The sequence below is a fragment of the Nomia melanderi genome, chromosome 2, assembly GCF_051020985.1.
Source record: "Nomia melanderi isolate GNS246 chromosome 2, iyNomMela1, whole genome shotgun sequence".
In the NCBI taxonomy this organism is placed as follows: Eukaryota; Metazoa; Arthropoda; class Insecta; order Hymenoptera; family Halictidae; genus Nomia; species Nomia melanderi.
In genome coordinates, this window is record NC_135000.1 from 8,057,210 (window position 1) to 8,084,142 (window position 26,933).

At 36.5% G+C, this 26,933-nt stretch overlaps 1 long non-coding RNA gene and 1 other non-coding gene across 4 annotated transcripts; one reads left to right on the forward strand and one right to left on the reverse strand.

Annotated features, from left to right (window-relative positions):
- Positions 1-15,141: 15,141 nt before the first annotated feature.
- On the reverse strand, positions 15,142-21,930 carry LOC143176934 (uncharacterized). 3 transcript variants are annotated; one of them, XR_013001496.1, is made up of 4 exons: positions 21,672-21,930; positions 20,986-21,376; positions 15,382-15,507; positions 15,161-15,242 (listed from the first exon to the last, which is right to left on the reverse strand). It is a non-coding gene; the product is annotated as an uncharacterized LOC143176934 (long non-coding RNA). The 3 variants fall into 3 exon arrangements; XR_013001494.1 differs by having other exon boundaries at positions 15,142-15,507; XR_013001495.1 differs by lacking the exons at positions 15,161-15,242; positions 15,382-15,507 and adding an exon at positions 20,127-20,538.
- Positions 21,931-24,822: 2,892 nt separating this feature from the next.
- On the forward strand, positions 24,823-25,015 carry LOC116426331 (U2 spliceosomal RNA). Its single transcript, XR_004234896.2, has one exon. It is a non-coding gene; the product is annotated as a U2 spliceosomal RNA (small nuclear RNA).
- The last annotated feature ends 1,918 nt before the right edge of the window (positions 25,016-26,933 follow it).

Sequence of the window (26,933 nt, forward strand, 5' to 3'; positions counted from 1 at the left end):
TGTACTTGATGGAAACTTGGCACCCTTTGTAGCTTTGACGCTATTTTTTACTTCGTATGGAAACTAGAATGATTTCTTGAGATTCGAAGGGTCTCTTATTATTGCGAATACAGGAACTGATTTTAGTCCCTTGCAGAAGTATCTTCGTGACTTCAATATTTGTAAAAGAATTCTTTCTATATATAGTTTCTGAGTACGTAGTAGTTCGTTTCATATATTATTGAGATGCATTTTCGTATTAGCCCTACGCCATGAACTTGAGGTATAAGAAATAAATCGTTGCCAAATTAACAGAGAAGAGTAACTAAAAGAAACTACGAGAAATGTTCACATTTGGAAGACGAAGTCACAGACAAATCATTTAATTACTTAAACAGCAAGAGATCAGCACGTAGTCTCTCTTTTTTCTATTAATTAAGCACTTGATATATAATTTATCTTTATCTCTTGAAGGTTTTGTACATTTCAAAGAATCGTCCCCTCAGATAAACTTAAAGTATCCAACATTCCTCTCCATAGAACATTTATTATGGTAGCAAGCTTCTCAATCAAAACACGAGTCCACTCCCATAATGAAGATACTCTTACCCTACAAGCTGTCAGAATCAATTGAACTGATCTCTACTGATCTCTCACCCGTTCCTAGACTAGTTTCGTTTCACTGTAATTAACACGTTGAACGCCGCACTTCATAGAGCAAAATACACAAAATGGAAGAAATATAATATTAAATCCCTTGCCCTATGATTTATTTTCCAACTGTGACCGACACAGCAACTTCATAGCTAATAATTATTGAAAAAGGAAAAAGTTCCATGCATATTCTATGCCATTTGTCCTACAATAGAATCATTGATAAGAATAATATCTAATTAGAATTCAAAGTAAACGAATAATATTTCTGTTTGTTGAATTCTATTTAAAATCTTCACCACGAGTCTCACACGTTATTGTAAGGCAAAGGATTAATAAACAACGATTAATAGAAGGCAATGGCAAGGTTGCCTACTACACAGCTGCTAAGTTAAAGTTGAAATACAGAGGTCGTTGCTCTCGAAGCCATTGCTTTCTCGATCGTAATTCAGAATGAAATCATCGGGCGAAGGATTACCGATGCATTATGCAAAACTTAATATTATATATAGCACTTTGTAATTTTGTCATATCAAATCAAGTGACAGAGTCGCCTATCGAGTGCAAAGGGTTAATCCAATTTGGAGTCACCGGTGACCCCGCGACATTCAACGTGTTACAAATCCCTCGAGTCAGACAGCGTCTTCCAGTGCGTTCCACCTTTGAAATCGGTTGTCTTCGTTCCTGAAAGGAGAAACAACGGTCGCGAGTTGAAAGGGAGGATAAACTAATAACAGACTGCACGTTCAATTATGAAATTGTCCGTGGATAAAAAATCGAACGGTTAATAACATTATTTACAAGTCCAGGTGGAAAACGTCGCGGGCGACGGTGTGTTATTAACGGCTCGCTCCGCCGGAGATAATGCGGGGCACGGCACGGAGAGAAGATGACGAGCTGGGAGCATTTACACGGGAGCCTGAAGAGAGGAGGGAGTACTGTCATTCCTGTCACTTCGACGATTAACGTGCGCGCAAGACAACTTATAAGCCGCTGCCAGACCATTAACCCGCGCCACGCTGATGTCTATTAACGTGGCGTAATGAGGAATTATTTTAAAACATATTCGAACGGTTAACGGCGCTGCCAGTCCGTTTTTGTAACGCGCAATCCGGTCCCGAAAAAACGTCGAGTCGTGAAAGCGCTCGTCCCGTCACTGCTTAACCCTTTGCAGATTTATTCAGAAGTGCGCTTCGTGTTATTATACTGGGTCACACGTTATAATTATAAGTAATTATTGAAAGGAACTTGGATTAAGGTGGATGTTGGTTAACACTAGAACTATCGAGCTGAAAATGGTTTAATACTTTGTCTGGCAATTATTGAAATTCTAACGTCTTTGTGAGGAGTTGATGTTTATTGATTATTATTGTATTTATTATCATTACTGTAGTATTTATGAGGAATTGTGGATAAGACTTGGTAGTTCTAGTGATAATTTCATTGCTAATATTCGGTTGTTACGATAGTTAGGAAATAGTTGAATTAGAAATTATAATAGAACTTTGGAGAACAATGGGATTAGTATTTTATAAATAGTAATGGTATAATAGTAAGGAAATAGTAATTTCATTTCGTATCTTTCCCGAATGAAAATCTGAGATCGACGATCAAGATGTCCAATCGTCTGCCGTTCAAAATAAATTTCTGGCTATCTTCTGCATCTGTTGCAACGTCCGGTGTATGGTTTACAATCTATTCAGCTTCGCAAAGCATAAATACTATTTGAACGTCAATTAGAACAAGAAACGGATTTAATCTTCCCGCCGGATCTTTCGTCTCCCCTCTTGAATGGGGTGTTTCGTCATTGCGGAGGGAAGGTTTTTCCCCGTTACGTCTGCCGAATCCGTAACAGGCTCGCCAATGGTTGTTTTTCAGGCGTTGCGCGACCTGGCATATTTCGTGGAGCATCTAGACAACGACGCCGAAGCCATAACGCGTTCTCTCCGCGTTCAGGACATCTTCATCTTCTCTCCTTCGCTTTTTACCCTCTCACGCTGACATTTTGGCCGTCTCAACCTTAAAGACTCGCCACCTGAGGCCACGGTTGCGTGACCCTACTGATGTAATTGATCTGAATCATGCCTGAGAAAAATATTTCAAAATGTTGTAACGCTTTCACTGGAATTAGTCGGCAGAAGTCGAATTAAGTAAATTAGGTGAATTAGGTAAATTATGTAAATGTAATAAGATAGAATTAGGTACATTATATAAATATAATCAGGTAGAATTAGGGAGATTAGGTAAATTGGGTGAATTAAGAAGAACCACACAAATAAATCAGGTGAATTGAGTAGATAGAATTAGGAAGAACCACACGAATAAGTTCGATGAACTGGTTAAACAGAATTGACTGGGGTTACGTAAATTAGTTTGCAAAAGAATTTTAGGCGAATCATAAAGCGAGTCTTCTGATACTTGAAAGCAACTTCTTCGATGCAGTTTGGAAAGTCTTGTTCCTGAATTATGAAAGTATGCAAATGTTTGTTCAGTTGGTTGAAATGGATTTCATGTTTGATTTATTTCCCCTGTAATAATGCTCCATCACCCGGACACTTTTCAGACTTCTACAAATGATTGTTAAGCAATAGATAGTTGCTCTTGATTTTTCTGCCCGGTGAAGGGGTTGTTCCTAGATTTCGAGAATATTTCTTTTCTTTTATTGCGTAAGCTAGAGTTTCTGTTATATTAATCTTAGCAGAAGCAGAGATCTGAGATTACGCAATACAGTGTTTTACTTCAATTCTATTGTATTAGATCATTACGTCATCATTTATGACAACCAGTCGCTCTTTGAGTCATCGAAGTATTCTAGTATGTCTGTAATAGTCTTCTAGAGACTTCAATGATACTCGCATTGAAAAGTTGAAGCTTACAATCTACAAATCACAGATTGAACTTCAAAAGTTCAACATTTGAAATGATACTTGCATTGAAAAGATTGAAGCTTACAATCTACAAATCACAGATTGAACTTCAAAAGTTCAACATTCGAAATTCAGAATATCTTGTTCTTCGAACCAGCCGTTTCCCAGACATCGCACAATTTTTCACGAATTAAGTGCCCTCTCGCGAGATTGGGAACGGCCGATAAACGTCGCGTCTTAATTGAAAGGGTCGTCGTCCGAATTGCAAAGCGACGAATGGTTAATATAAATTAAATCCTGCCCGGTGGAACGACGTATTTCATAAATCCGAGAGCTGCGTCGACGAACCGGTCGGTCGGTCGGTCGGTTCCCGTATTCAATTTCACCTCTGTTCCGCATAAATTTCGCGGCGCGGCCAACGATAAATCCACGGTGCCGACGCGCGTACACCGTGTCTCGTGGCAATTAAAAGCTGCATCGATAATGACTGTTTTTCACGGTGATAAAAAAAGAGACGCTGATCATTAGCGTGATGCACGTGGAACGTCTAAAAAGAAAAGGAAGAAAATGATTGATCGTACGCGACGAAGAAATACAGCGGGGAGTCTCGAGTCCGTCGCGACAAGATGGCGGACGACGGGATTTAACGTGATACATTTGCAATGAGATGCAATACAATTATTTCCCGTCGCGTTGAATATTCATTTGTCAATTGTTCGCATTTCGAGAAATCTAGTATCAGAAATGATGAAAATAATATAACTCAATAATTCCTATTAACGCTTTGACGCTATTTTTCATAGAAACTTGGACATTAATTTTCTTGGTGACGTATGCGAGATACAAGGAAGATAGTGGAGCAATTTAGGAAGAGTCTTGACCTCTCAGTTTCTGGTTAATGAAGAAAACTATTGAGTTTTGTTGAGTGTTCACGTGGCAGTTAAAGTGATAAAAGATAATGCCTGATCGTACAATTTAGATACCATCAGCTCACAAATGATTATTTCGCAATTCCTCTTAGAATCATCACCACGAAACAACTTATCAGAAGTATCCCAGAAATATCGAATTATTAATCCAAATCCGATCACGGTAACGATCAATAAACATATAAGAGAAACCCGCGTGACGCAAACTATTGCCCAATAAATTGCCGACGAATTTGTTTTATCATCAAATAAACGGGTCCGTGGCGTCTTCATGTTCCACCGCGTCATCTTCTTCCTTTTCCTTTTTATTGTTCAAAGAGTCTCATTAATTTCGAGTCGCGGACGCTCCAAGGACGTCCCGTAAAAAGTTTTATACGATTCCCTTTCCCGTTACCGCCGCGATTCGCATAAATTCGGCGCATCGCTCGAAATTTCTTGAACGGTTTTACGCAATCGGCGATTTTCAAGCGGCGGATCCTCCGTTTTTATTTACGATCGTTTAATAAAGAGGAAATAAAAGGTTCCCGAGAGGCGCAGAAAAATTATAAAGATAATACGCGTTCGATGAAAAATGCGTCGCGTTTATCGCTTTTTTTATGCGGTTCCTCGTCGGTTTTCTGGTTTCCCCTTCTTTTTCTCGTGTAAGATACGAGCCGTTCTTTTTTGAAAGTGACACAAGTCCGTTTATTCGTACATTAAGATATCCAAAGGTCCCCGTTTTCATCAACTGAAAAAGAATTGGTAAAAATTTAATTCCGTTAGTTTTTCTTTACAATTCCATTCGAAGCAGGAAACCCCCCTATGTAATCTAACTAAAACCATTCTACTGTTATTAATAATCAAAACAATCAACGCTTAAGGTCGTACTCGCGTTAATCATCGATTGTTACGCGACAAATGCTTCATTTCACGGACTCCAACGTTAGGGGTACAAACAGCAAAGGGTGAGACGAATGTCTTCCTTAATTTGCAAAGCTTAAGAACAATTAAGCGAACGCGACGTGTTCATTTGGAGTTAACCCTTTGCACTCGGAAGCTTTTCACTAGAATTTAACACTTTCCAATGAGGAGACGACACTATTTGAAACGAACTAATGAGAAAACATAAGTCAATTAAGAAACAAATCTATTTTATAGAAATATTTCACATATTGATGCATTATACAAAACTTTATAACTTTATTATATCAAATCAAGTGACCGAGAGTCACCTATTAACAGAGTGCAAAGCCCTATGATTTATTTCCAACTGTGACCGACACAGCAACTTCATAGCTAATGATACCAGTGATACAATAGAATCACTGGTAACAGAAGAATAATATCTAATTAGAATTCAAAGTAAACGAGTAATATTTATGTTAGTTAAATTCATTTGTAAGGCAAAGTTATAATATTAATTGATTAATTGAAGTTATGATATTATATATGATTTAATTAATTGAAATTAGTATTTCAAATTGTTAAACATTGTAAGGCAAAGGGTTAATAAACAACGATTAATAGAAGGCAATGGCAAGGTTGCAGCTGCTAAGTTAAAGTTGAAGTACAGAGGTCGTTGCTCTCGAAGCCATTGCTTTCTCGATCGTAATTCAGAATGAAATCATCTGGCGAAGGGTTGATTATTTCGTAATTGTTATTGCACCGCGAATCCGATCAGATAGGCCGAGGGAAAACCGTTTTCGCTAAACAGGGAAAATCTACGGTAAAGGTGGATCCCGTCTGGCAAGCATTAAAGTCACTTAATTATACGCGGGGCAAGACTGATTGACGATAACCGGACGAACTATAATAGCATTCCTCTGTTCACCTCCTTTATGAGAATAAACAAAGAGACCGTGTTGCGCGGTTGCACCGCCGGTGCTTAAAGTTTAAGGCGAAGTAAAAGTTCATTTGCGGCGTCGTCGTTAACGAACAAGATCGCTATGCGAATGTAAATTCACGGATCGCGGGGATGGAAGGTTTAATTGTGGATTAACAGGTTTACAGGCGTTTGCTGTGCTGCTGGAAAAATTGATGTTCGGTCGTTTGGACCTTGGAAATTGGTAATCTCCTGATGTCTTTTCGTAATTATTCAAAATAGATGTTTCTCTGAGAAACTATTCAAACTGATTTGCCAATTAAACTGAATTGTGAATCAATTGAAGTCTCGATGGTTGCATTCTTAGTTTCTATAAATATTTCCAAAAGTCAATTTATCTGCTCGGTAGTTTGTGTTAAACTCTCGTCAATCTTTAACACTAGAACTATCGAGCATTTGATACGATTGAAACGTAATACGTATAAAAATTGTAACAATAGATTATTGTCAGTTTTTGTAGACATTCATTATAGTATTCAAGCGAAACTATTTATTACCAAAATCATTTCGAATATTCAATGCCTTGAAGATATCAATAATCGCGAAACAGAAAAACTGAAACCAGTCGTTTTGACTGGTACGGTAGTTGTAGTGTTAATCCTTTGCACTCGGAAGTTTTTCACTAGAAATATTCTGACATTTTCTAATGAGATTGTTTGCTATTTTATATCAATATTTTTCAGATTGACGCATTATACAAAGTATAATATTAAATATTAAATTTTATAGTTTTACTGTATGAAATGAAGTGGTGAGTGAGAGTAAACCTCTCGAGTGCAAAGGGTTAACAAATGTAATATCCGTCAAATGAACAGGTTCCGTGAATCTACTGTCAACAGATCGGTAGTTTAACGTTTAAAATTTCGTCGCTTATCGCGGTATATCGAAGGTCAAGGGGTTACAAACGATGGAACATGGAACCGGGGAACCTAGGAAGCATCGTGTTTTCCTCCCTTGACGACCGGTCACGAGATTTCGATCCAGTAACAGCGTTGCGAGGACGGTGGATGGATCTCCGGATCGTTCGTGGCCGGGGTATCAAGGCAGCGAATTACGGATCACGTAACCTACGAGGAACGATCTCGGAGCATAGACTTTAAGATCGAGGAGGATGAAATGTCACGAATGTCTCGAACAATGTGCAACCAACATGGACGAGCACGGTCGCGGGGGTGGGAGGGGGAAGGACAACGGGGCAGAGGACGGCCGTGGAATAGGTAGGACGAGCGCTCGCGAGAACGGCCGAACAGATGGAAAAAGGAGAGAAAAGAATGCCGGGGCAGCGTATCCATTCAACAGAAGTGTTACATTGCACCGACGTGCATGGTAAGTAGAGTTTACCGAATTTTCTGCGTGGGTTCCTGTTTCATTTGGGGAACCAGGATTTTCGGGGGCTTTTCGTTGACACTTTGATGCTTAGAGGTGAATGGTAAATGGTAAATGGTTGGTTAGTTGATTTAGTGTAGCGAAATATTTTGATGTTGGTATTTTGTATTTGTGGTGAAATGTTTCAGTATTTCAGTATCAGTATTTTTGTATTTTGATGTTTTAATATTTCAATTTCAATATTTTAATATATCAATGGTTTGATATTTCAATATTTTAATATTTCAGTTTCAATATTTTAATTCTTAAATATATGAATATTTCAATATTTCAATAATTCAATAATTCAATACTTCAATACTTTAATAATTCAGTAATTCAGTAATTCAGTACTTCAATACTTCAATATTTCAATCTTCAATAATTCAATACTTCAATACTTCAATACTTCAATAATTCAATAATTCAATACTGCGACACTTCAATACCAAGATTCAAATATTTCCAGCGAAGCACTTTCAACTGCAAGGAGTTAATAACAACAACAAGACGAAAAAAATGATAATGATCATGATTAAAGATATTGCATATGATAATATGTAAATAGCTTATTGCAGCGGGGTACGCTGTAAGGTAAGCTGGTAATAAAGAGAAACACGGGCTCATCTTTCTCGATCCAGAAGCGAGGTGTTAATGTCACGCACTTCGAAATCGGATGGAATCTAATTCGACGAACCTTGATCTTTCCCGACGCCCCTCCCCTTCGCTTGCGCTTGCGTGAGAGAACGCGCGAGGTCGACCGCAACCCTTGGTTGCTGGATTTTTTTTTTAATTCGTTGGATAGACGTGGTGGGGAGGTGTAACGAAGTTATATAGATAAATACATAATTTATGGTTAGTAGGGAAAAGTGTTGAATAGGATGAACTTTGTTGTGTTTAATGATTATCTTGTCAAATTGAGAATAATGAAGAAATTTGAGCAGTCGAGCTTGTGATATCGTTCGCGTGTGTTGATCCGTGGTTTTTTGTTATTAGCGTTTGATTGTTGGACTATTTAATCATTAGGTTGTGTAACTATCGGACTGTTTAATTACTGTATTGTTCAATGATTGGACTGTTTGTATAACTGTTGAATTATTTCATTGTTGGACTATTTAATTATCAAACCATTTCATTATTGGGTTATCTAATTATTAAAGGAGTTCATTATTAGACTCTTTAGTTATTAAACCATTCCATTATTAACCTCGAATAAAATTCATTTCGGTGTCCATCCATCTTTATTCAAAATTCCGATTCATTATAATGAAAGCAATACCTCGATATTCCTCGAGCCATGCTCGTTTACTGCAATTAACACGAATAAACAAAAACGCATCGCGATACGGAGAAAAGAAGGAAGTAAGTTATGTAGAAAGAACGATTCCGAAGTAACCGGACATTTAATTAAGCGCTTGAAACAAGTTTTTAATGGCCTCGAAGGATGAAAGACATAGATTCGCGTGGTTAGTTTCACCGGTAGGCTTCAATTTTACACTGGTTTTAAATCAATTAGTTGTCATAAGGTTATTAAAACTCGAGCCCTCGAGACAATGAAGGCGAGGAGCTTTAGAAAGTCAGCCAATTAGTCCGTCTCCCCCTTCTCCCCAGCGTTTCTAATTACACAACTCGAAAGAGAGTACACGTTGCGCGCCATTAAGCACGGTAATCGGGTTGCATAATTGGATCTTGAGATGAACGGTGTATGTACTACTCTTAGATTCTTGTTTCCTTCTTTTTTTCCGCCATTTTTTTTTCTATTCGCCGGAAAGATTGCGCAGCGAGCTTAAGTCGAACAGGATTTCATTAGAGGATGATTTACAGTTTAATTAAATTTCGTTTATCAAATGATTGGATCGTGGACAAGGATTATTTAAAATATTTTATTTTAACACTAAAACTACCGAGCACTTCGATTGACTTTTGAAAATTTCGCTATAAAAACTCCAAGAGTGCATCTGTTCAGACTTTAATTGATTTACAGTTCAATTTGCGTAGTGCCAAATGAATTTCTTTAATCATTTCTCAGAGAAACATTTGTCACCTTTCTAATAATTGCAAAAAGAAGACATCAGGCATGGGTCATTTGATTATTTATAATTATTTTATTCGAATTGTAGCGTGGTTACTTGTAACAGCATCTAAAGTGTTAGTTTATTTCATTTAAAAAGAAAAGGGAAAGAAATAAAATTTCATTTTGTTTTTCATTATTTTGTGGCCGTAACGACCCGCGTCCTCTTTAACTCAGCCGAAAGTTTGCATTAACGAGGGTTAAACGACGCAGAATATTCCTTGACCCACTCGGATTGTAGCAAACAGAGGGATTAAGCAGGCATGAGCTGTTGTGTCAGTAGGCCCATAAAACCGTCTAATAGCGTCCTCGTCTTGAACCTTTGATTCTTAATTGACCAAGGGCACGTCAGCGAATCACGTCAGTGATGTTTGTGCTCTGCTCGCGAGAGGTGAAATTTCAGAGTTTATTCTCTATGGCAGTTGAAGGAATTGTGCAACGAAGAATCTAGTGATTTCTGAAGTATTTGTTAATCTGAATTTTGCAATCTTGTTTTTGAGGATTGTTTCTAAATTTGTGGTCGAATTCTCAATTATCGAATTCTCAATTGTCGAATTATCAATTGTCGAATTATCAATTGTCGAATTATCAATTGTCGAATTTTCAATTGTCGAATTATCAATTGTCGAATTATCAATTGTCGAATTCTCAATTATCGAATTATCAATTATCGAATTCTCAGTTGTCGAATTCTCAATTATCGAATTATCAATTATCAAACCCTAAATTACGAGCTTTGAAACTATTTCATTTCAATTTTTCGTTACATTCTTACTGAATTTTAAGATCGGAATAACTCGACTCGTCAGATTTATATTGAAATTTGATTCATAAATTATAATAACTGAAATTTTTATTTTGAAAAATGAAGTCATCGTGCATGAATAATTATCGTGTTGAACATCTATGAAGAATTATCTGAAATTAATTCCAGAAGGATTACTTCATCCAATTGTACCGGTACTCCGTTTATAATTCATACAATTGCGATGCATTATTCAGCGGTGCAGACAGTCTATAATCGATCAACATTGAAATTCATTGCACAAACCTTTTAACCGGCTCCCATTTCTCCGGAACCTGCTCCCAACGATTTCATCTTAACAATAGTGTATCAGTTAGCTACCAGTTTAAAGACAGCAGGGCCGCATTGTGGTATTTGTGAACCCTAAAGATCAAACTCCTTTCGGTAATTAATGAGTATCTAAATTTAGTTATTATTGAATCATACAAGTACCTTCACACCTCCAAAATTCAATTATTTAATTCTCCTTATGTTTCAATCGATCTCTAATTCCTCAATTCCTTGCTTCTCTTAATAATTTCTCGATAAATAGCAAGAATTCCGTATTCGATCCTAATGAAACTGTTCACATAAATCATAAAGCATTTCCATTTGTCAAATTCGATTTAAATAATTCTTTTTCAACATTCCACTTTCCAAAATTCTTAGGCCACGAAATTAATCTCATAGCCTGAATTTTTCCCATGATTCCTGGACACAGTGGGCAACGCGCTGTTCCAAGGAATCACCGGTTTCGATGCGTGCAAGCCGTTTTGCAATGATGCCCGGGCTATCATCGACGAAATCGGCGTCGATCCCACGTATATTAATAGCTTATCGGTTATCTCAGTCGAAATTCGGCCGGATGTTCGGGCCTTTTGTTCCTGGGCCGAGCAGGAGCGATGGTAACGATTCGATATTTCATTCGGTTTCATATCCGTCACGGTGTACCGGTTATAATCTCATTGTTGCCCTGTAAATTATGCCATTTCGCTGCGAAGCTGCCGGTCTCGCTCCGTGCGCGATTTAACGATAGATCGGCCATCGTTAAGTAGCACCACGCGTCCATTGATATATCTATGGACACGACCCGCGACGCCAGGATTACGAAAACCGGCGCACAGTAGCGCCTTTTGACAAAAAGCACGCCAAATTTCATTATTTCATGGAACTTTCATAACAATTGACATACAAACATTTTTAGAGTTGCTAAATACGAATATTCGATCGAAAACACAAACTTCGAAATAACTGATTTAACATCCCTGATATAAACATTATTTTTAAATAAATTTTTGTGTAAATTGATTGTTTTTCAACCTTTGACGATAATTACGCAATTGAAACATCAAATTTAATAGGACGATGTTAACCTCAAAACTTTTTTCGGAATGATCTGTTATTTGTACAATATTATTGAACTCCGACGTGAAGCTTCCGACGATGCCGACTTCTGAAGATGCCGATCGAAGCTTCCAGTAGTATCAGTTCTCGATCAAAGCGTCGTAAATCGATGAAAAAAAATCGTACGTGAATCTTTCGGAGCTCGTTGTAAAGGGAAGACTGCCGTTTATAAGACAATTTTAAGGAGAATTGGGAGAAAAATTTGTTACACCCTGTTTATCCTTATTTCCTGCGGTTTCCAAGCTGTTACAAGTTCCAAGCCTATTGACTCGTTGATTGGATGATTCTACCAATGCAACCACAGTAGAAGCTCAAAACAACAGTATTGGGGTAAGTACTCAGAAATAATAATACTATCTTACTTTACTTTACCCTACACATACCGGAATTAACTCCTTCGCCTATAAGTGAAACTCGCAACGGAAATGTTCAATTGATCTCAACAAATCTAAACGTCATTTACTAATTTTTCGTACAAATGACATATTACTTGTCTACTATCAACCTGTAACATTCAGGATAAACATACACAGAATAACCATCAAATTCATTTCTTTTTCTACGGAATTATTAACGATAAATTAGTTTTATGAAGCGCAGTTGTGAAAGAAATCATAGGACAAGGAGTTCATATCTCAACTGCCAATTAAACGAAAGTCAAAAACCTGAATAGCCATTCACCGATTTAATACCTAAACATTTTCACTGGAAAACAAATAAAGTCATGTTCCGTTTGCAATTGTCCGTCGCTCAGGCTGCACGCGCACGCCTTATTTAGTAGCATTCGTCGCGATCGCACGAAAGATCATCGGGTCTAATCATAACATCAAGAGACATAATAAGGACATCATCGTTACCATTGCTCTACCGAGTTATTAATCATAATTTTAAAGCCTGGAATAAAGGTCGGTGGCGAATATACCGAGAAACATATCCATCGAATCGGAACGTCGAGATTGTAAATCAATTACAAGCTTCCAGCGAGTGTCGCGTAGGCGTCGGTGTTTTTTTTAAAGGATCCCAGCTCGCATACTTCTCAAACGACGCAGAACATCAGTAAAAGTCGCAATGTGTCTTATTAGGATTGGTTGGATTGATTGAGCTCAATTATCTGCAATTTTCTTCGATCTTACCCGATAATGTTTTCATTCATTTTCTTATTTGATTTCTTTCGACAGTCTTTCAGTCTATGATTAGTCACGTGATTGTCAGAAATATATTGGCACCTTCATTCGCATCTTATCATCAAAATCTTCCGAACACTTTTCAAAATTTCAAATTCCCTGCAGAGGCGGAGTCAGTCACATTAGCGCTGATAATTGTTCCGTGTCTGAATACATAATAGAAATCGACCTTTACGTGTTCGCAAATGAATGGGACCGGTCCCGGCGCGTCGCGGAATCATTCCAGGGACTTCCAATGGATGCTCCATCGCGACGGGGACGCGGGAACGGCGGAGATACGTGGTGCAACCTCTCCCACGTGTCATATAATAATGTTAATTAAGAATTACGGCGCGCGCAGATCGGCGTCGTTCGTCGCTCTTTTGCAAGTGCATTTACAGCCGGAATTCCCGCGGATAGAACTATTATTAGACCGTGGATCTATACGCAAATGACAAATTTTTAACAATTTCATCGACTCAACAATTCGTCCTCCGTATATTTTGAAAAACGACTTTATATCCACTTTTAAAATTACTGCAATTAACTTATCAATTTTTCTATCTTCTTTTTGAAAACTCAACACAGCCATTAATACGCATCGTCCTATAAATTCTCATTTCCATAATTCAAACTTCTATAAACGCTAGGATAGCGAAACCAAACAATTTATTATAAGTTTCATAGTTCGTATTTCGAGTAAATACTTAGAAATATTTAACACTAGAACAAACATTTTAAAATCAGAATTATGTAAACCGCTTAGAAATGAAACTATTTGAACGATTCAAAGATTGAAATCATTCAGACGATTTAACACTAAAACTACCGAGCATTTAATACGATTAATATGCAATTTCTATAAAAATTGAAACAATAGATTATTTTCAGTTTCTTTAGGCATTCATTATAGTACTCAAATGAAACTATTCATTTTCAAAATCATTTCGAATATTCAATGCTTCAGTGCTAAACGAAAAAGTCGAAACCAGTCATTTTGACTGGTACGGTAGTTCTAGTGTTAATATATCGCGTACAAAATGGAGTAATTCACTCGAAGCGTGAAAGCGTTAAACAATGGACCGATAAGAAAACCGCAGTCACTATTTAGAAAATGGTAGCAAGTCTCTGATCGCTATCGACAGTTTCCAAACGAAAGAATGTTCATGTTTAATTTTCGTTTTTATCTCGAGGTAAAAGTAATGTTCCCATGGCGGAGCATCTCCGCGGCGGAGCGGTGTAATTGGATAAATCGCTACTATAAGAAATATTAAATAAATAACCGCCGGTTTAATGATCATGTTAAAATACCTTTCACTCGCGGAGATGGATTTCCTGTCGCCGCGCGGCCAGAAAATTATAAGGTTGACTCGGTTAAACGTTCCCGTGCAACAATATTCATCGCGCTCGGGAACGTGCAACGGAAGGTGAAGCGATATCGATACCATGTAACAAACTGGTCGTGGTGTAATAATTTATTATCCGCCGTGGCTGTCGAAAAAATTAGATAATGAGTGCTAATATTGGAGGTAAAGGGTATTGGTCGATTAAAGGTCGATTTAAAGGCCGAATACAGGCCGGTGTTCCGAGCGTCGCTTGCTCCAAAAGGAAGTCGTAATTTTCACTTCGATAATTTTCCGTTGAACGATCATTTAGAAATTCTTCGAATATTTCTTGACAATCGTGTTTACGTGTACAAAATTATTATATTAGTTTTATAACGGTGAATATTCTTATTGCATCGTTGCATTATTTTGTTATTTACTAGATTATATTATTATAATAATTCGTTGATGTCATTTTTAATTTTATAATTCTGTGTTAGACGTTAATTCAGTAAAAATTATTTTAATATTTCTACAGTGTAGATATAAAATTGTAGATATAAAAAAGGATTATATAACGTGATTATTATTATTATTATTATATTGGTATAATAATTGATTGTACATTATTTGTTATATTTTATTATTGAATTTTACAATTGTTGAAGTGGAAAATAGTATAGAAATTAGCTGATACACTGATAGAAAACAGTCAGCCATATATGTGGTCGCCATTTTGTTCTCTATTGTCCTGCATTTTGAAATGTAGTGCAATTCGAAGTTCTCGCGACTCACTTCGACATTTTCCCCGAGGAAACTGAAGTGTCTAACAATTTGTAACTGAAAATATGGGAGCAGAGATCATTACCATGCAGCGCGGAATTTCGTACTCGTTTTTAACATTCAAGTGCTATTAACGAATTAATTATACAACAATGCCGTAATCACGGGAGAAACTCGCGTTACAAAAGGAAATTACGTTACTCTGGGCGATTATGAAATTCTTTTCTTGAATAATTTGGATCCCAGGTTCACGTTCTTCAATGGCCGGCGCATTCTCTAGGAAATATAAAGAATAGAATCGACTGAACAGAAAAGAGATAACCTGAAACACGAAATTCAAATGAAAAAAAGAAAACACCGTCAAATAAATTACATTAAAACACGAAAGGAATTACACGAAACGAACGATCTAACTCTCAACATTGTATTTTTCGTTTCTAAAACATACGAGTGTTCATCCAAAAATATAATTTCAATTTAATTCGTCACATTATTATCCTTATTTAATTCTAATTTCAATTCTAATTGTCACTTTAATTTCCAAAAATATTCCAATTGCGAAACGCAAAGAACACTTGCAAAAGGTATTTGAAAGAAGTGATTGGTCCAGAAAAATGGCAGAAAGATGACACGAAAGGGTGATTCAAGCGTGTCTCAACCGGATGGCGGTCCGCCATGTTTCCGTTCCCCGCGTTTACGTATGTAAATCTCGAATAACAATGATTTATAGTGGCGACCGTATCGGGAATCGGGTTTAATGAGCTCAAACGTCAGAACGAGAAGTCTTAATGAGGTTTCTTTCGAGAAGATCTAATATCACGCGGGTAATACGCGACTGTTGCGTATTATTCTAATGCAGTGTCTCTCAACCTTCGCTGTTGATTCCCCGATGAAACAGTAATAAAGTCATCGCGCGGTACAAGACAATTAAAACACGATTGCTCAAGCATCTATTCGTTTCATCAAGCTATCAAATTAATTTCAACTAATAGATCCGACGGCCATCTTTACGCGAGGCTCGTTAAACTCCGATATTAACCCTTCGGGTGCCATCAGGCGATATATCTCTCGCGAAAAGTTTCTTCTTCATTTTATTAGCAATAAAGGGAATCTAACATGTTTTTAGTATTGTGTAAGCATTTTATCAACTTCAGGTCAAAATTGAAATACAAAGTTTCATTTGTGATTATACCTATAAAAATTTCCCTTGACCTCATGATTTTATGCAGTTATGGGTTTACAAATATTTATGAAACACAAACTTCGATAGCGATTATTAGATTAATAAATCATTCTCTTTGTCAAAATGAAATAGATGTTTATAAATTCATTCGGCCATTTTTTTAATACTCAATCTTTAAGTAGCGAAGTGCGTTCCATATTTTTGGTGGAAAACTTTTGAAGTGCTAGGGTTAACGTTGAATTTCGTCTAATTTCGATAGAAAACTTTTGGAGCGCCATGGGTTAACATAGAATTTCTCCTAATTTCGATAGATACTCGAACACTTCACTACTGTATCAAGAGTTCGAATTCGTCCAGTGATTCCTCCGTTGAAGTACCATCCGCGGCGACTTTATCGTACGGCGCGTCCCTTAAATTTACGACTCGCGCGAGGCATAAACATCCTGCCATTATGCGAGCCTCGTACGGGGTATCTCGCCGGCTGCATTGTGTTCCCTTATCAAACGGTATCTAATAACCTATCTAATTTCGCACGAACTTGACACTTTTTCTCGCAGCGTGGTAATGTTAGGTACACTCGGCCCTCAGTTTACGCGGCACATTTTTACACGAGTCTCCATTTCACGCGGTTAATTGGAACCATGGGTTGGAAAAGTTCCGAGAATAATTCAATAATAATTAATTCATTTATAGGAAAAGGTAGTCTATTTCGATATATATGTATATGTATAACCTATAAATTTTAATTTTAATTAATTGGTACTTATGAAATTTGATATAATTTATTTATTTGAATATAAGAAATTTATTTAGTTGTGTACGTGTAAAGTGAAATATGAATTATTTATTTGAATATAAAGTTTCAAATTTCAAAAGTTCCAAAGCTTCAAAGCTTCAAAGTTTCGAATTTCCAAATTTCCAAAATTTCAATGTTCCAATGTCCTAATGTCCCAGTGTCTCAGTGTTCCATAGCTTCAAATTTCAAAAGCTTCAATGTCCCAATGTCTTAGTGTTCCAGAACTTCAAATTTCAAAAGTTCAAAATTTCCAAATTTCCACAGTTTCAAAGTTCAAATGTCCCAATGTCCCAGTGTTCCAAAGCCCCAAGATTTCAAATTTCCAAAGTTTCAAATTTCCAACATTAGAAACCATGTTCTCATTACCCCACTTACGATCACTAACAGCAGCGACGATCCATTCGCTTTCAAATTCTTATCCTACGGTGTTCGGATCATTAAACAAAATACACGAAAACGTCGTTCGACTATCCGAGCGCCCATGTTTATGCAGATTCGGCGAAATGCGCAAAGATCGGCGGTCGATCGACAATTTTCGCGCGTTGGACGGGAGAAAGGTGGCTAATCCCGCGGCATTGCGACACGCGCCTTAAAACGTTTTCTGTTTGCCGAACAAATTGGCCGAGATAACGAGCTGTAACGATGTGTAGCTCGTTTCCGCGGCTGAGCCGCGTACAACAGCGCTCGAAAAGGTCTCGGATGAAATCTGATTGCTTTCCGCCGCGTTAAAATCGCAATCGGCCGATCTGCCGGCCCCGGGAACACAATAACGGACAGAAAACCTGCTTGCGAAACGGTTTTTCGATAGCTGTGAACCGTGACCCCGTGTGTCTTCTTGTTGTTTCCACCTTTTAGCCCTTGCTACTTTCTCCATCGTGTTTTAGCTCTTCAGTTAGGAATTTGGCAACAAGATTGTGAAGTTCTAATGAACTCTGCAATAGAATGTCGGGTATTTCTACGTTGACGTTATGGTTTGTAATTGATTTTGAAGCTTTGAAACTTTTGAAATTTGGAAATTTGAAGCTTTGGAACACTGGGACACTGGGACATTAGGACATTAGGACATTGGAACATTGAAACATTGAAACTTTGGAACTTTGGAAAATTGGAACTTCGAATTTTCAGAAATTTGAATATTTGAAACTTTAGAACTTGGAAACGTTGAAACTTCAGAACTTTGAAGCTTTGAAGCTTTGGAGCTTTGGAACTTTAGAACTTCAGAACTTCGAAACTTTGAAGCTTTCGGACTTTCGAAATTTGAAACTTTGGAACTTCGATACTTTGTAACTTCGAAAAATTGATTATTTGAAACTTTGGAGATTCCTATATTTAGAAACGCAACCATAACAACATCAGAAACATTTCACCTCACTCAATCCTTAATTTTTCAAACTTTCAAAGAACCTAAATCCAATCTAGTATCCAATACCTAATCAAATTTAATAATCCCTCTACAGTAGATCAATTTTGACGTACCCATCAACGATCACAGATGCTCACAATTAATTCGAATCCGTTGAACGAAGATATCTAAAGATTGCGCGCGACATAGGATAAAGGTTCGCATATTTTATGTAACAAATCCGCATGCTTTTGTGCTGTGCATTGTGTATATATATATATATATATATATATATATATATATATATATATATACTCACACCTTTATATATATTTACATATATGTATACATATATAATGGTTGAATAGCCGAGGCTAATTTGATCTTTGTAGGATGCGAATAAAATTTACAGTGCTCTTACAGCGTATCGTGTGTTACCCGGATCGCGGCCGTAAAGCAAGACCTCAGCACTGTGTCGGGAGCACATGTTGGCTGTGCCGCGATCCGACCTCGCGCTCGCTCGATACACTCCGGCCTTATGCAAATCGATCGTGCCGCGGAATGATGAGCGGCTGGGTAAGGTCAACGGGTAGGAAGGTTAGGGGACAGGAGCGGATTCACCCTTTTCATCGAACAACCGGGGCAAACAATTTTATCCCTTCTTTTATTGCTTTTTTTCTAAGTGCTTTTAAACTCAGATTTCAAATTTATAAGTTTGTGAAGTTTCAAGTATTCAGATTTGTGAAGTTCTATGGTTTCAAAGTATTTTTCACTATACAAAGATTCGAAGATTGAAAGTTTCAAAGTCCTAAAGTATCAAGTATTAAAATTTCTAAAGTTTTAAAGTTTTAAAGTTCCAAAGTACCAGAGATTCAAAGATTCAGTGTCTCAAAGTTTAAAGATTTCAATATTTCAATGATTTAACGCTTCAATATTCTAAAGTATCAAATACTCAAATTTCTGAAGTTCTAAAGTTTCAGAATTCCAAAGATTCAAAGATTCAATATTTCAAAGTTTCAAGATTCCAATATTTCAAAGATTCAAAGTTCCAAAGTATTTTCCACTACACAAACTCAATTTGCCTGAGACGAATTTGTTCATGGGTTTCCACCACGGATCACGTTCAACATTTACCACACATTCTTCGTGAATGTCGCATATCGTTGTCACATTTTGCTTTTATCCCGGCAATTACAAAACTGACAATAAAGAAAAAGAATGGCTATATTTCTGAATGTACTATTGGTCAACTTAACACATTGCGTACCGTCTAATTATCGGAAAATTAAATTGCGCTGCTTTCCAGTGAGATCCACTTATATCGCTATCTATAAAAAAAATTCTGGTATCATATTGTTATGTAATATATTTTAAATAGGTAATCAATTCGAATTAAATTTTATATTTTTCCAATTGCTGTAGTAATTAGCGAAGTTGCATAGCTAAGAGTCTTTACATAAAAACGAGATTTCTTGTTAGCAGTACGCAATGTGTTAACCAGTTAAGTATGGAATTTAATTTGAAAAATCTCTCCTTGCGCGCGATAAAATCAAATAACGAAGTGTATACTCGTTGAATGCGAAAAACTAAAGCGAAACGAAGAAGAATTACATGTTTGCCTCAAAAAATAAATAATCCATCGTTGAAAAAGTTAGCATTAAGAGTTTTAAGATGACGTGTATACTCGTGAAACACAGTTAACCGGTTAATAACGTTGCATATCCATCGCATAAGTAAATAAGCGAGGCGAAAGAAGAATAATGCAACGATATTCGAATAATGCAATCGTCGAATGTAATACCATTAGAATACATTATGTCTTTGCAGCGCGTCGCGGAACACGGCAATAAGAATCGTTCGACGATAATGATAGCTGCATATTATATATGTCACGGGTTCTGCAAAAAAATCATAAGTGTCCGCATACTTTCGAGTGACAGACGGTCGTCGGCGTTCCCTTTGCGAATGGGGGAAAATGCCCCCGTGGTCCCGAGCCATAGAAATTACGTTCCAAGTATTGCTGCCCACGTACCTAATTCCAAAATTTAATTACCTATATAATAAAAATTAAAAGTTCGAATTTCTTTTGCGTTTCTCCTTCGATAACTCTGTATTATGAAAATATTTCGGTTGAAATGCACTTGAAAAAATTGTTTGTAGAGATAATATAATAATATAATCTATTTGAAAAATATCATCATCACACAGAATCACACTTACGAATGAAACTAATAAGTCACGCTTGATTTAGGAGCGCGAAGAGTTAATTTATGTAGGTTAGTTTCGAGAAATGTTGATCTATAGTTCATCAGAAAGAGCGTTGGGCATTTTTGGTAGAAGAATCTTGTAGTATGAACGGTGAAATATGATAATTGAAACGATAGATTTGAAGTGTTAATCCTTGCCATAGAATGACGAGTGAGACTTAATGAAATATGAGATGAGATCGAATAGCAATTATTTAAGAACGTGTTACAACCTTTCGTCTGAAGCAGTTGCTCGTGTCACCGATACTTTTTCAGTTAGCGAGTTTTCTCTGAAAAATTGCTGTTTGCTCGCACTGTACGCTCGCGCAATTTCAACGGCTGAACTTGAAAATTATGCGCGCCTTTCTCTGCAGTAGCAAACGTCGGCTCCATCGTTTCTGTGCGATTGCAATATCAATATTGTGCTCACTTGTCCGGCTTAATCTCCGGGGATCTGCGAAAGTCTGTTTTAAAATTGTTTAGACGATCTTGGAGCTCGTTGATTTGTTTGTATTAGCCCTTTGAACTCTGTAGGCTCCATATTGCACCAGGAATAATATTAGATATTTTAATGAATCTTAACCCTTTAAACTCTGTAGGCTCCATACAAAACAATCTGGAGTGCTTAATAATTGATAATTAGTTAGTAAGTGTAGTAATGAAACATTAGTAAGAAAATGGTAGAGTAATAGTGAAGTAACAGTAAAATATTAATAAAACAGTAATACAGATATAATCACTGAATCACTAATTATCAACTAGAACTACTATTACAGTTATAATTAATTGCATTAAGCTCCAATTATTAGTTTAATATTAGCTTCCATAATCAATGGTGGAACACAAGCGTCACACGAAACTTTGTTTGAAAAATTTGTTCAAACTTTGTTTTGACAAAATCTGCGAATAACACACATACCTGCACACTCGTAAATATTTAACTATTTTCATTAAAAAAAAGCTCTCCAATAATTTAACCCGTTCACCGTCCAACAGGGTTATGAATGGAACAGATGATCTTCCTCTCTATTTTTCTCTGAGAACAGAGAATCGTCCTCGCCCCGTTAATTAGACGCCGAGTGCTTAATGAATCCCCGACGGACCGTATAACCATTTAATTACGCGAAATTAGGTCGGAAAGCCTGCGGGCGGGTTCTCACTGTATTTCAAACGGCGGAAGAAGAACGTCTGGTGTCATTAGAAGCGAGATTTAGTGGAAGCGTATTTAATTAAGATGCAACGGTGATTAATAACGCGGAGGGAAGCGTGACGCGATCATTCGGTAATACGATCCGGGGATTTTCTGCGATTCAACCGTGGAAACGGTAACATCCAGTCTGCGCTCTTCCTTTTCTTTCGTTCGTTCGTCGCTCCGCTGGGATTCTTCGCAATGCTGCGGTTTCGGTTGGCACAAAAGCTCTAATGACACGAGGCTCAAACTAAAAAGCTCAAAATTTAACTCGCCAGGAAATTAAACTCTCCCAAAATGGCCCAAAACCTCTATTATTGCGAGCTCGAACTAGAACAACTCAAAATTTAACTCTCTGAGAAATTAATCGCTCCCACAATGGCCCAAAAGCTCGAAAGCTCCAAACATCGCAATGCTCAAACTAAAAAAACTTAAGATTTAACTCTCTGGGAGATTAAGCTCCCCTAAAAATGTCTCAAAAGCTTAAAAGCTCTAAAACGCGATGCTAAATCTAAAAAACTCAAAATATAACTCTGAGAAATTACCCCCCCCCACAAAGGCTCGAAAGCTCGAAAGCTCTACAATCGAGAGCTCAAGCTAAAAAAGCTCAACATTGAACTCTCTGAGAAATTAAGCTCTCCCAAAAATGGCTCGAAATTTTGTTTCCTCTTTTATTTTATATATTTCATATACTTTTATTTTTATATTTATAATTCTTCTCTTTTTAAAGTAAATATTATTCTTCTGTAATCAATTGTTATACTCAAAAGCAATCATAGACATAGAACATGCCTACAATTTTTCTTTTTTTCCAATGAATTACTAACGACAAAGTAATATCGAACAGAATTGAAAAAGAAATGATAGGGCGAGATGTGTTAATCGAGAGTAGTGATAGGTTGAGAAAAACAGCTGGCAGCGGCTGTAAACGCGTGCAGAACAGATTGTAATAAGACAATGGCCATCTTCGGGCCGTTCTCCGTCGCGGCTCTCCCCCAATCTAACGATTCATGCGATTCGACATCGGCGATACTTAAAGGTAACTCCTTCCGTGACATTAAAAAGGCACTCCCAGACTGTTGTTGCACATCGGTCCCTTTTGCCCGGCGTCTGTTTCACACGCCAGCGTTGTCGGATGTGGAAACAGCTACGTCTCGTTTGTGCACGGCACTTTATGAACAGGAACAGATGGATCTTTCCTGCCCCGTCACTGACAATGGACACACCGTTACGGGCACGTTGGCTGTCCATATTCGAACGTTGACAGTCGACCTCGAAAATTCAGTGTTAACCCGTTGCTTAGAGATATCGAATGTCATTATGGAGTTAGCACATGTTTCGATGTGACATTCATTTTGATATTTGATATTTCATATTTTATGTTTGATATATGGTATTTGTAATATTTAGTAGTTAATGGTTTCAATGTTTTATGCTTATAATGTTCGATACTTGGTAATTTTAATGCTTAATATTTTCAATATTTAATAGTTAATATTTGTAATATTTCTGAGTTAATAGTTTCAATGTTTTATACTTCATACTTTTAACGCTTAATAATTTCAATATTAAATGTTTAATATTTGTAATATTTCATAGTTAATAGTTTCAATATTTTACACATATAATATTTAATACTTAGTACTTTTAATGCTTAATGTTTTCAATATTTCATAGTTGATAGTTTCAATACTTTACACTTATAATATTTAATACTTAATACTTTTAATGCCTAATAATTTCAATATTTCATATTTTCTAATACCTTCAATATCTAAAAATTTATAGTTTTTAACTTGAAACAGATGTAAGTTTGTTTCTCTCTTAACAAACTATTAACCATAAAATTCCTACAACCCTTGTTAACACAACTTCCAAAGAAATCCGAAATAAAACGTGAGGGTTTTTTTTCTAAATTATTTTCCGTCCACTGTCTGTCTCCACGTGGTCAGACCTGGGCAATCGGTATTACTTTAGACACGATGCTCTAAATTCAGAGCAATACCGAGCTAACGGCTGCAACCTAATTAACCCATTAAGTCCCAAATCTTTTTTTTGAATTTTTAGATGAAATTTTGTATTAATGAAATTAACAAATTATCATCGTTCAAATAAACGTCTATAACATATTCAATATACTACATATAGCATGATCTATAGATAGATCACTGGGAACATGCTATAACAATTTACAGTGAGTGATCTATTAATAGATCAGTGGGACTTAATGAGTTAATTACTTCTGATTACGGTAATAACTGTTACTTGTCGAATTTAATATCAATTTCCAGTTAAAATCTTGCAAATTCCAAAGTCTGTACTGAATGTTGAATAATTTATTGCAAAACTTTTTAGAAATTTCAGAAATTTTCGATTTCAATTAACAGTTAAATTATCAATTATTTCATATTCTTGCAACAAGTGTTCTATACAATTAAAAAGATAATTTCAGTCTGTTTAATACTTGTTATATTGGTTTGTAACTTAATGACCGTTTCTAAACTTTCACAAATCTCTTTATAAAACTTATAATTGTTCATTTGTTAAGATTTCAGTTAGTTTATATTTCATTATAAATATCACTAAATCGATTAACGATATATAAATATCAATTAACGATTTCTCAGAGAAGCGTTTGCACGTTTTCGGTAATTGTAACAAAAGCGATCAGAAATGAGTCATTCTAACCGATCTATCTGTTAGTCTAGTATTAAACACACGCATACAGAGGGTACAGCGTGGTTGTGTGCGTTATCCCCACGTGTAACGATACCCGAGTTGCTCGCGTCGACCGCTAGACGTCCGAATCTCGAGCGTAGTTTTCTCGCTAGTGATATTTCTACTCTGAAACGTTATAAAGTGTTTAGCTTTTAGCAACAGCATCGCTTCTCGGCTCCAATGAGCTAAGATCAAAGTGTAGTATCTGTTCTTATCAGCTTAATATCTGATACATTCCGCAATGCGGAATCAGAATATTAAACTGATTTTTGGAAGTTGACGGAAGTCTCGAGCTTGCTCGTTTTCCGTCGGAGTCGGTCCAGCATTGCATTCCCGCTGGAATTGGCTCGATTAAGGAATTCAAATAAAAATTCTTTGGTTAAACAGTAATTGTTTAATCAAATGGGGAAATTATTAAATTGAAGGGGGGAATTCTTTAACTCCTTGGGCTGCACGTCATTCGAATTTGGGTGACACGACTTTTAACATAAACTTAAACATTGATTTTGTTGGTAACGTATCGCGAACATATCGAATATTGTTAAGTGTGTAAGATATGAGAAAGATATTAGAGCAATCGATATGAAGAATTTTGACTTTTAAGCTTTTGATGATTAAGGAAACTGTATCGATTTTACAGGAGTTTTGATGAGTGTTTACTTGGCAGTCAAAGTGTTAATTAAACATCAATTGTTTAATTAATAGGTGGTAGCAAACACGGTTGCTTCATTAAGCAATTGCAATAGAACTTTGTTTGATTAAAAAAAATAGTTGTAACTATAGAAATACAAAGGCATTGCAAAAACCATGAGTCGGATTGTACTATTGTTTGTAAACTTAATTTCAAATGGTTTATTTAACATGTTCCATGCTATGGAAATTTGGGTTACGTTGCTTGTGAACTGAATCGATTTTTATAATAAAATATTAAAGGACCTTCAAATTTCTGATTATGTCATCTAAACTGTATTGATTTTTTAAATAAAATAGTAACTTATATGGTACACTAGCATTGTGTTAATAACTTAGTAATAATGAATACTGAAAAGTTTCATAAATAATCAGTATTGTAAATTTTGTTCATCATCAAACGCGATGACTAATTTTTGTAATAATGAATTGTATGTTTTTTATCACTCTGCATAACGACCTGTACCCTGTCAGCCTCTATTATATCTTCTTTTGTGATAAAAAGGTTGAAGAGCATTAACTGATAAAACGGTGTATAGAGAAATGATAAATAAATAACGTACCATGCGATATTCGGCAATTTTATTTCACCCCTGTTCATTACATTCTCATTTACACACGCATTTCAGCACGTACCTCCATAACCACCACACCATAGAGGCACGAAACATTATGGAAACACCATTTAACACTTTGCAATCGAAAGTTTTTTCCTATAAATATACTGTTTCTTTGGTAAATTATAAACAATGTCTGTTGCAACTGACGTAACTAATTCAATCAATAAATTAACCCTTTTCACTCGAGAAACGCCCCTTAGTCGCCATTTTTATTTAACTCAATAAAATCATAAAATTTAAAGTTCAATATTAAACTTTTTACAATGTATCAACACATAGAACATCGAAATAAAATAGTTCCATCACTTAATTTATGCAAGGTATTTCTTTATATTAGTTGTAAAAAACACCATTGATATTTCATCAGAAAATAATTATAAATATACTTAATATATTCAATAATAAAATAATATTTGTTGAGAAAAATACTCTCGACTGCAAAGTTTCAATTATTTATTACTATTTTACTTCAATATTCCACATAGCGATGCATTGTACAAAGTTCAATATTAATCATCAAGCCTTATAATTTTACTGTCTTCAACTAAATCGTGACACAAAGTCCCCTTCCGAGTGGAAATGGTTCAAAATAACGGTACAAGTATTTCAGGTTTGTTCACGTATCCCCAGGTATATACAGCCCCTTCCCGTTAGAATCCCATGACAATGACTATCCGGTTTCGATGACAAGGGGAGACATCATTGTATTGCTTAAGCCAAGGGACAAACAAAGCAGTCGGCCAGACTGCCGAAAATCTGTCAGAACCATCCGGTCGAGCACGGCGAGCACATGTCTGCTGTCTCTGCGCCCCTTTAAGTAGGCAACCAGCTATACACACGAGCAAGGCGGACAGTAGATATAAAGGAGTGACAGAGACAGAAGCGTTGGCGGTGACATCTAGCGGCGATACTGTGAAACTATTCGTCTGGAAGTTCGAGCGTGCCACCAGTAGATGGCGGAAGA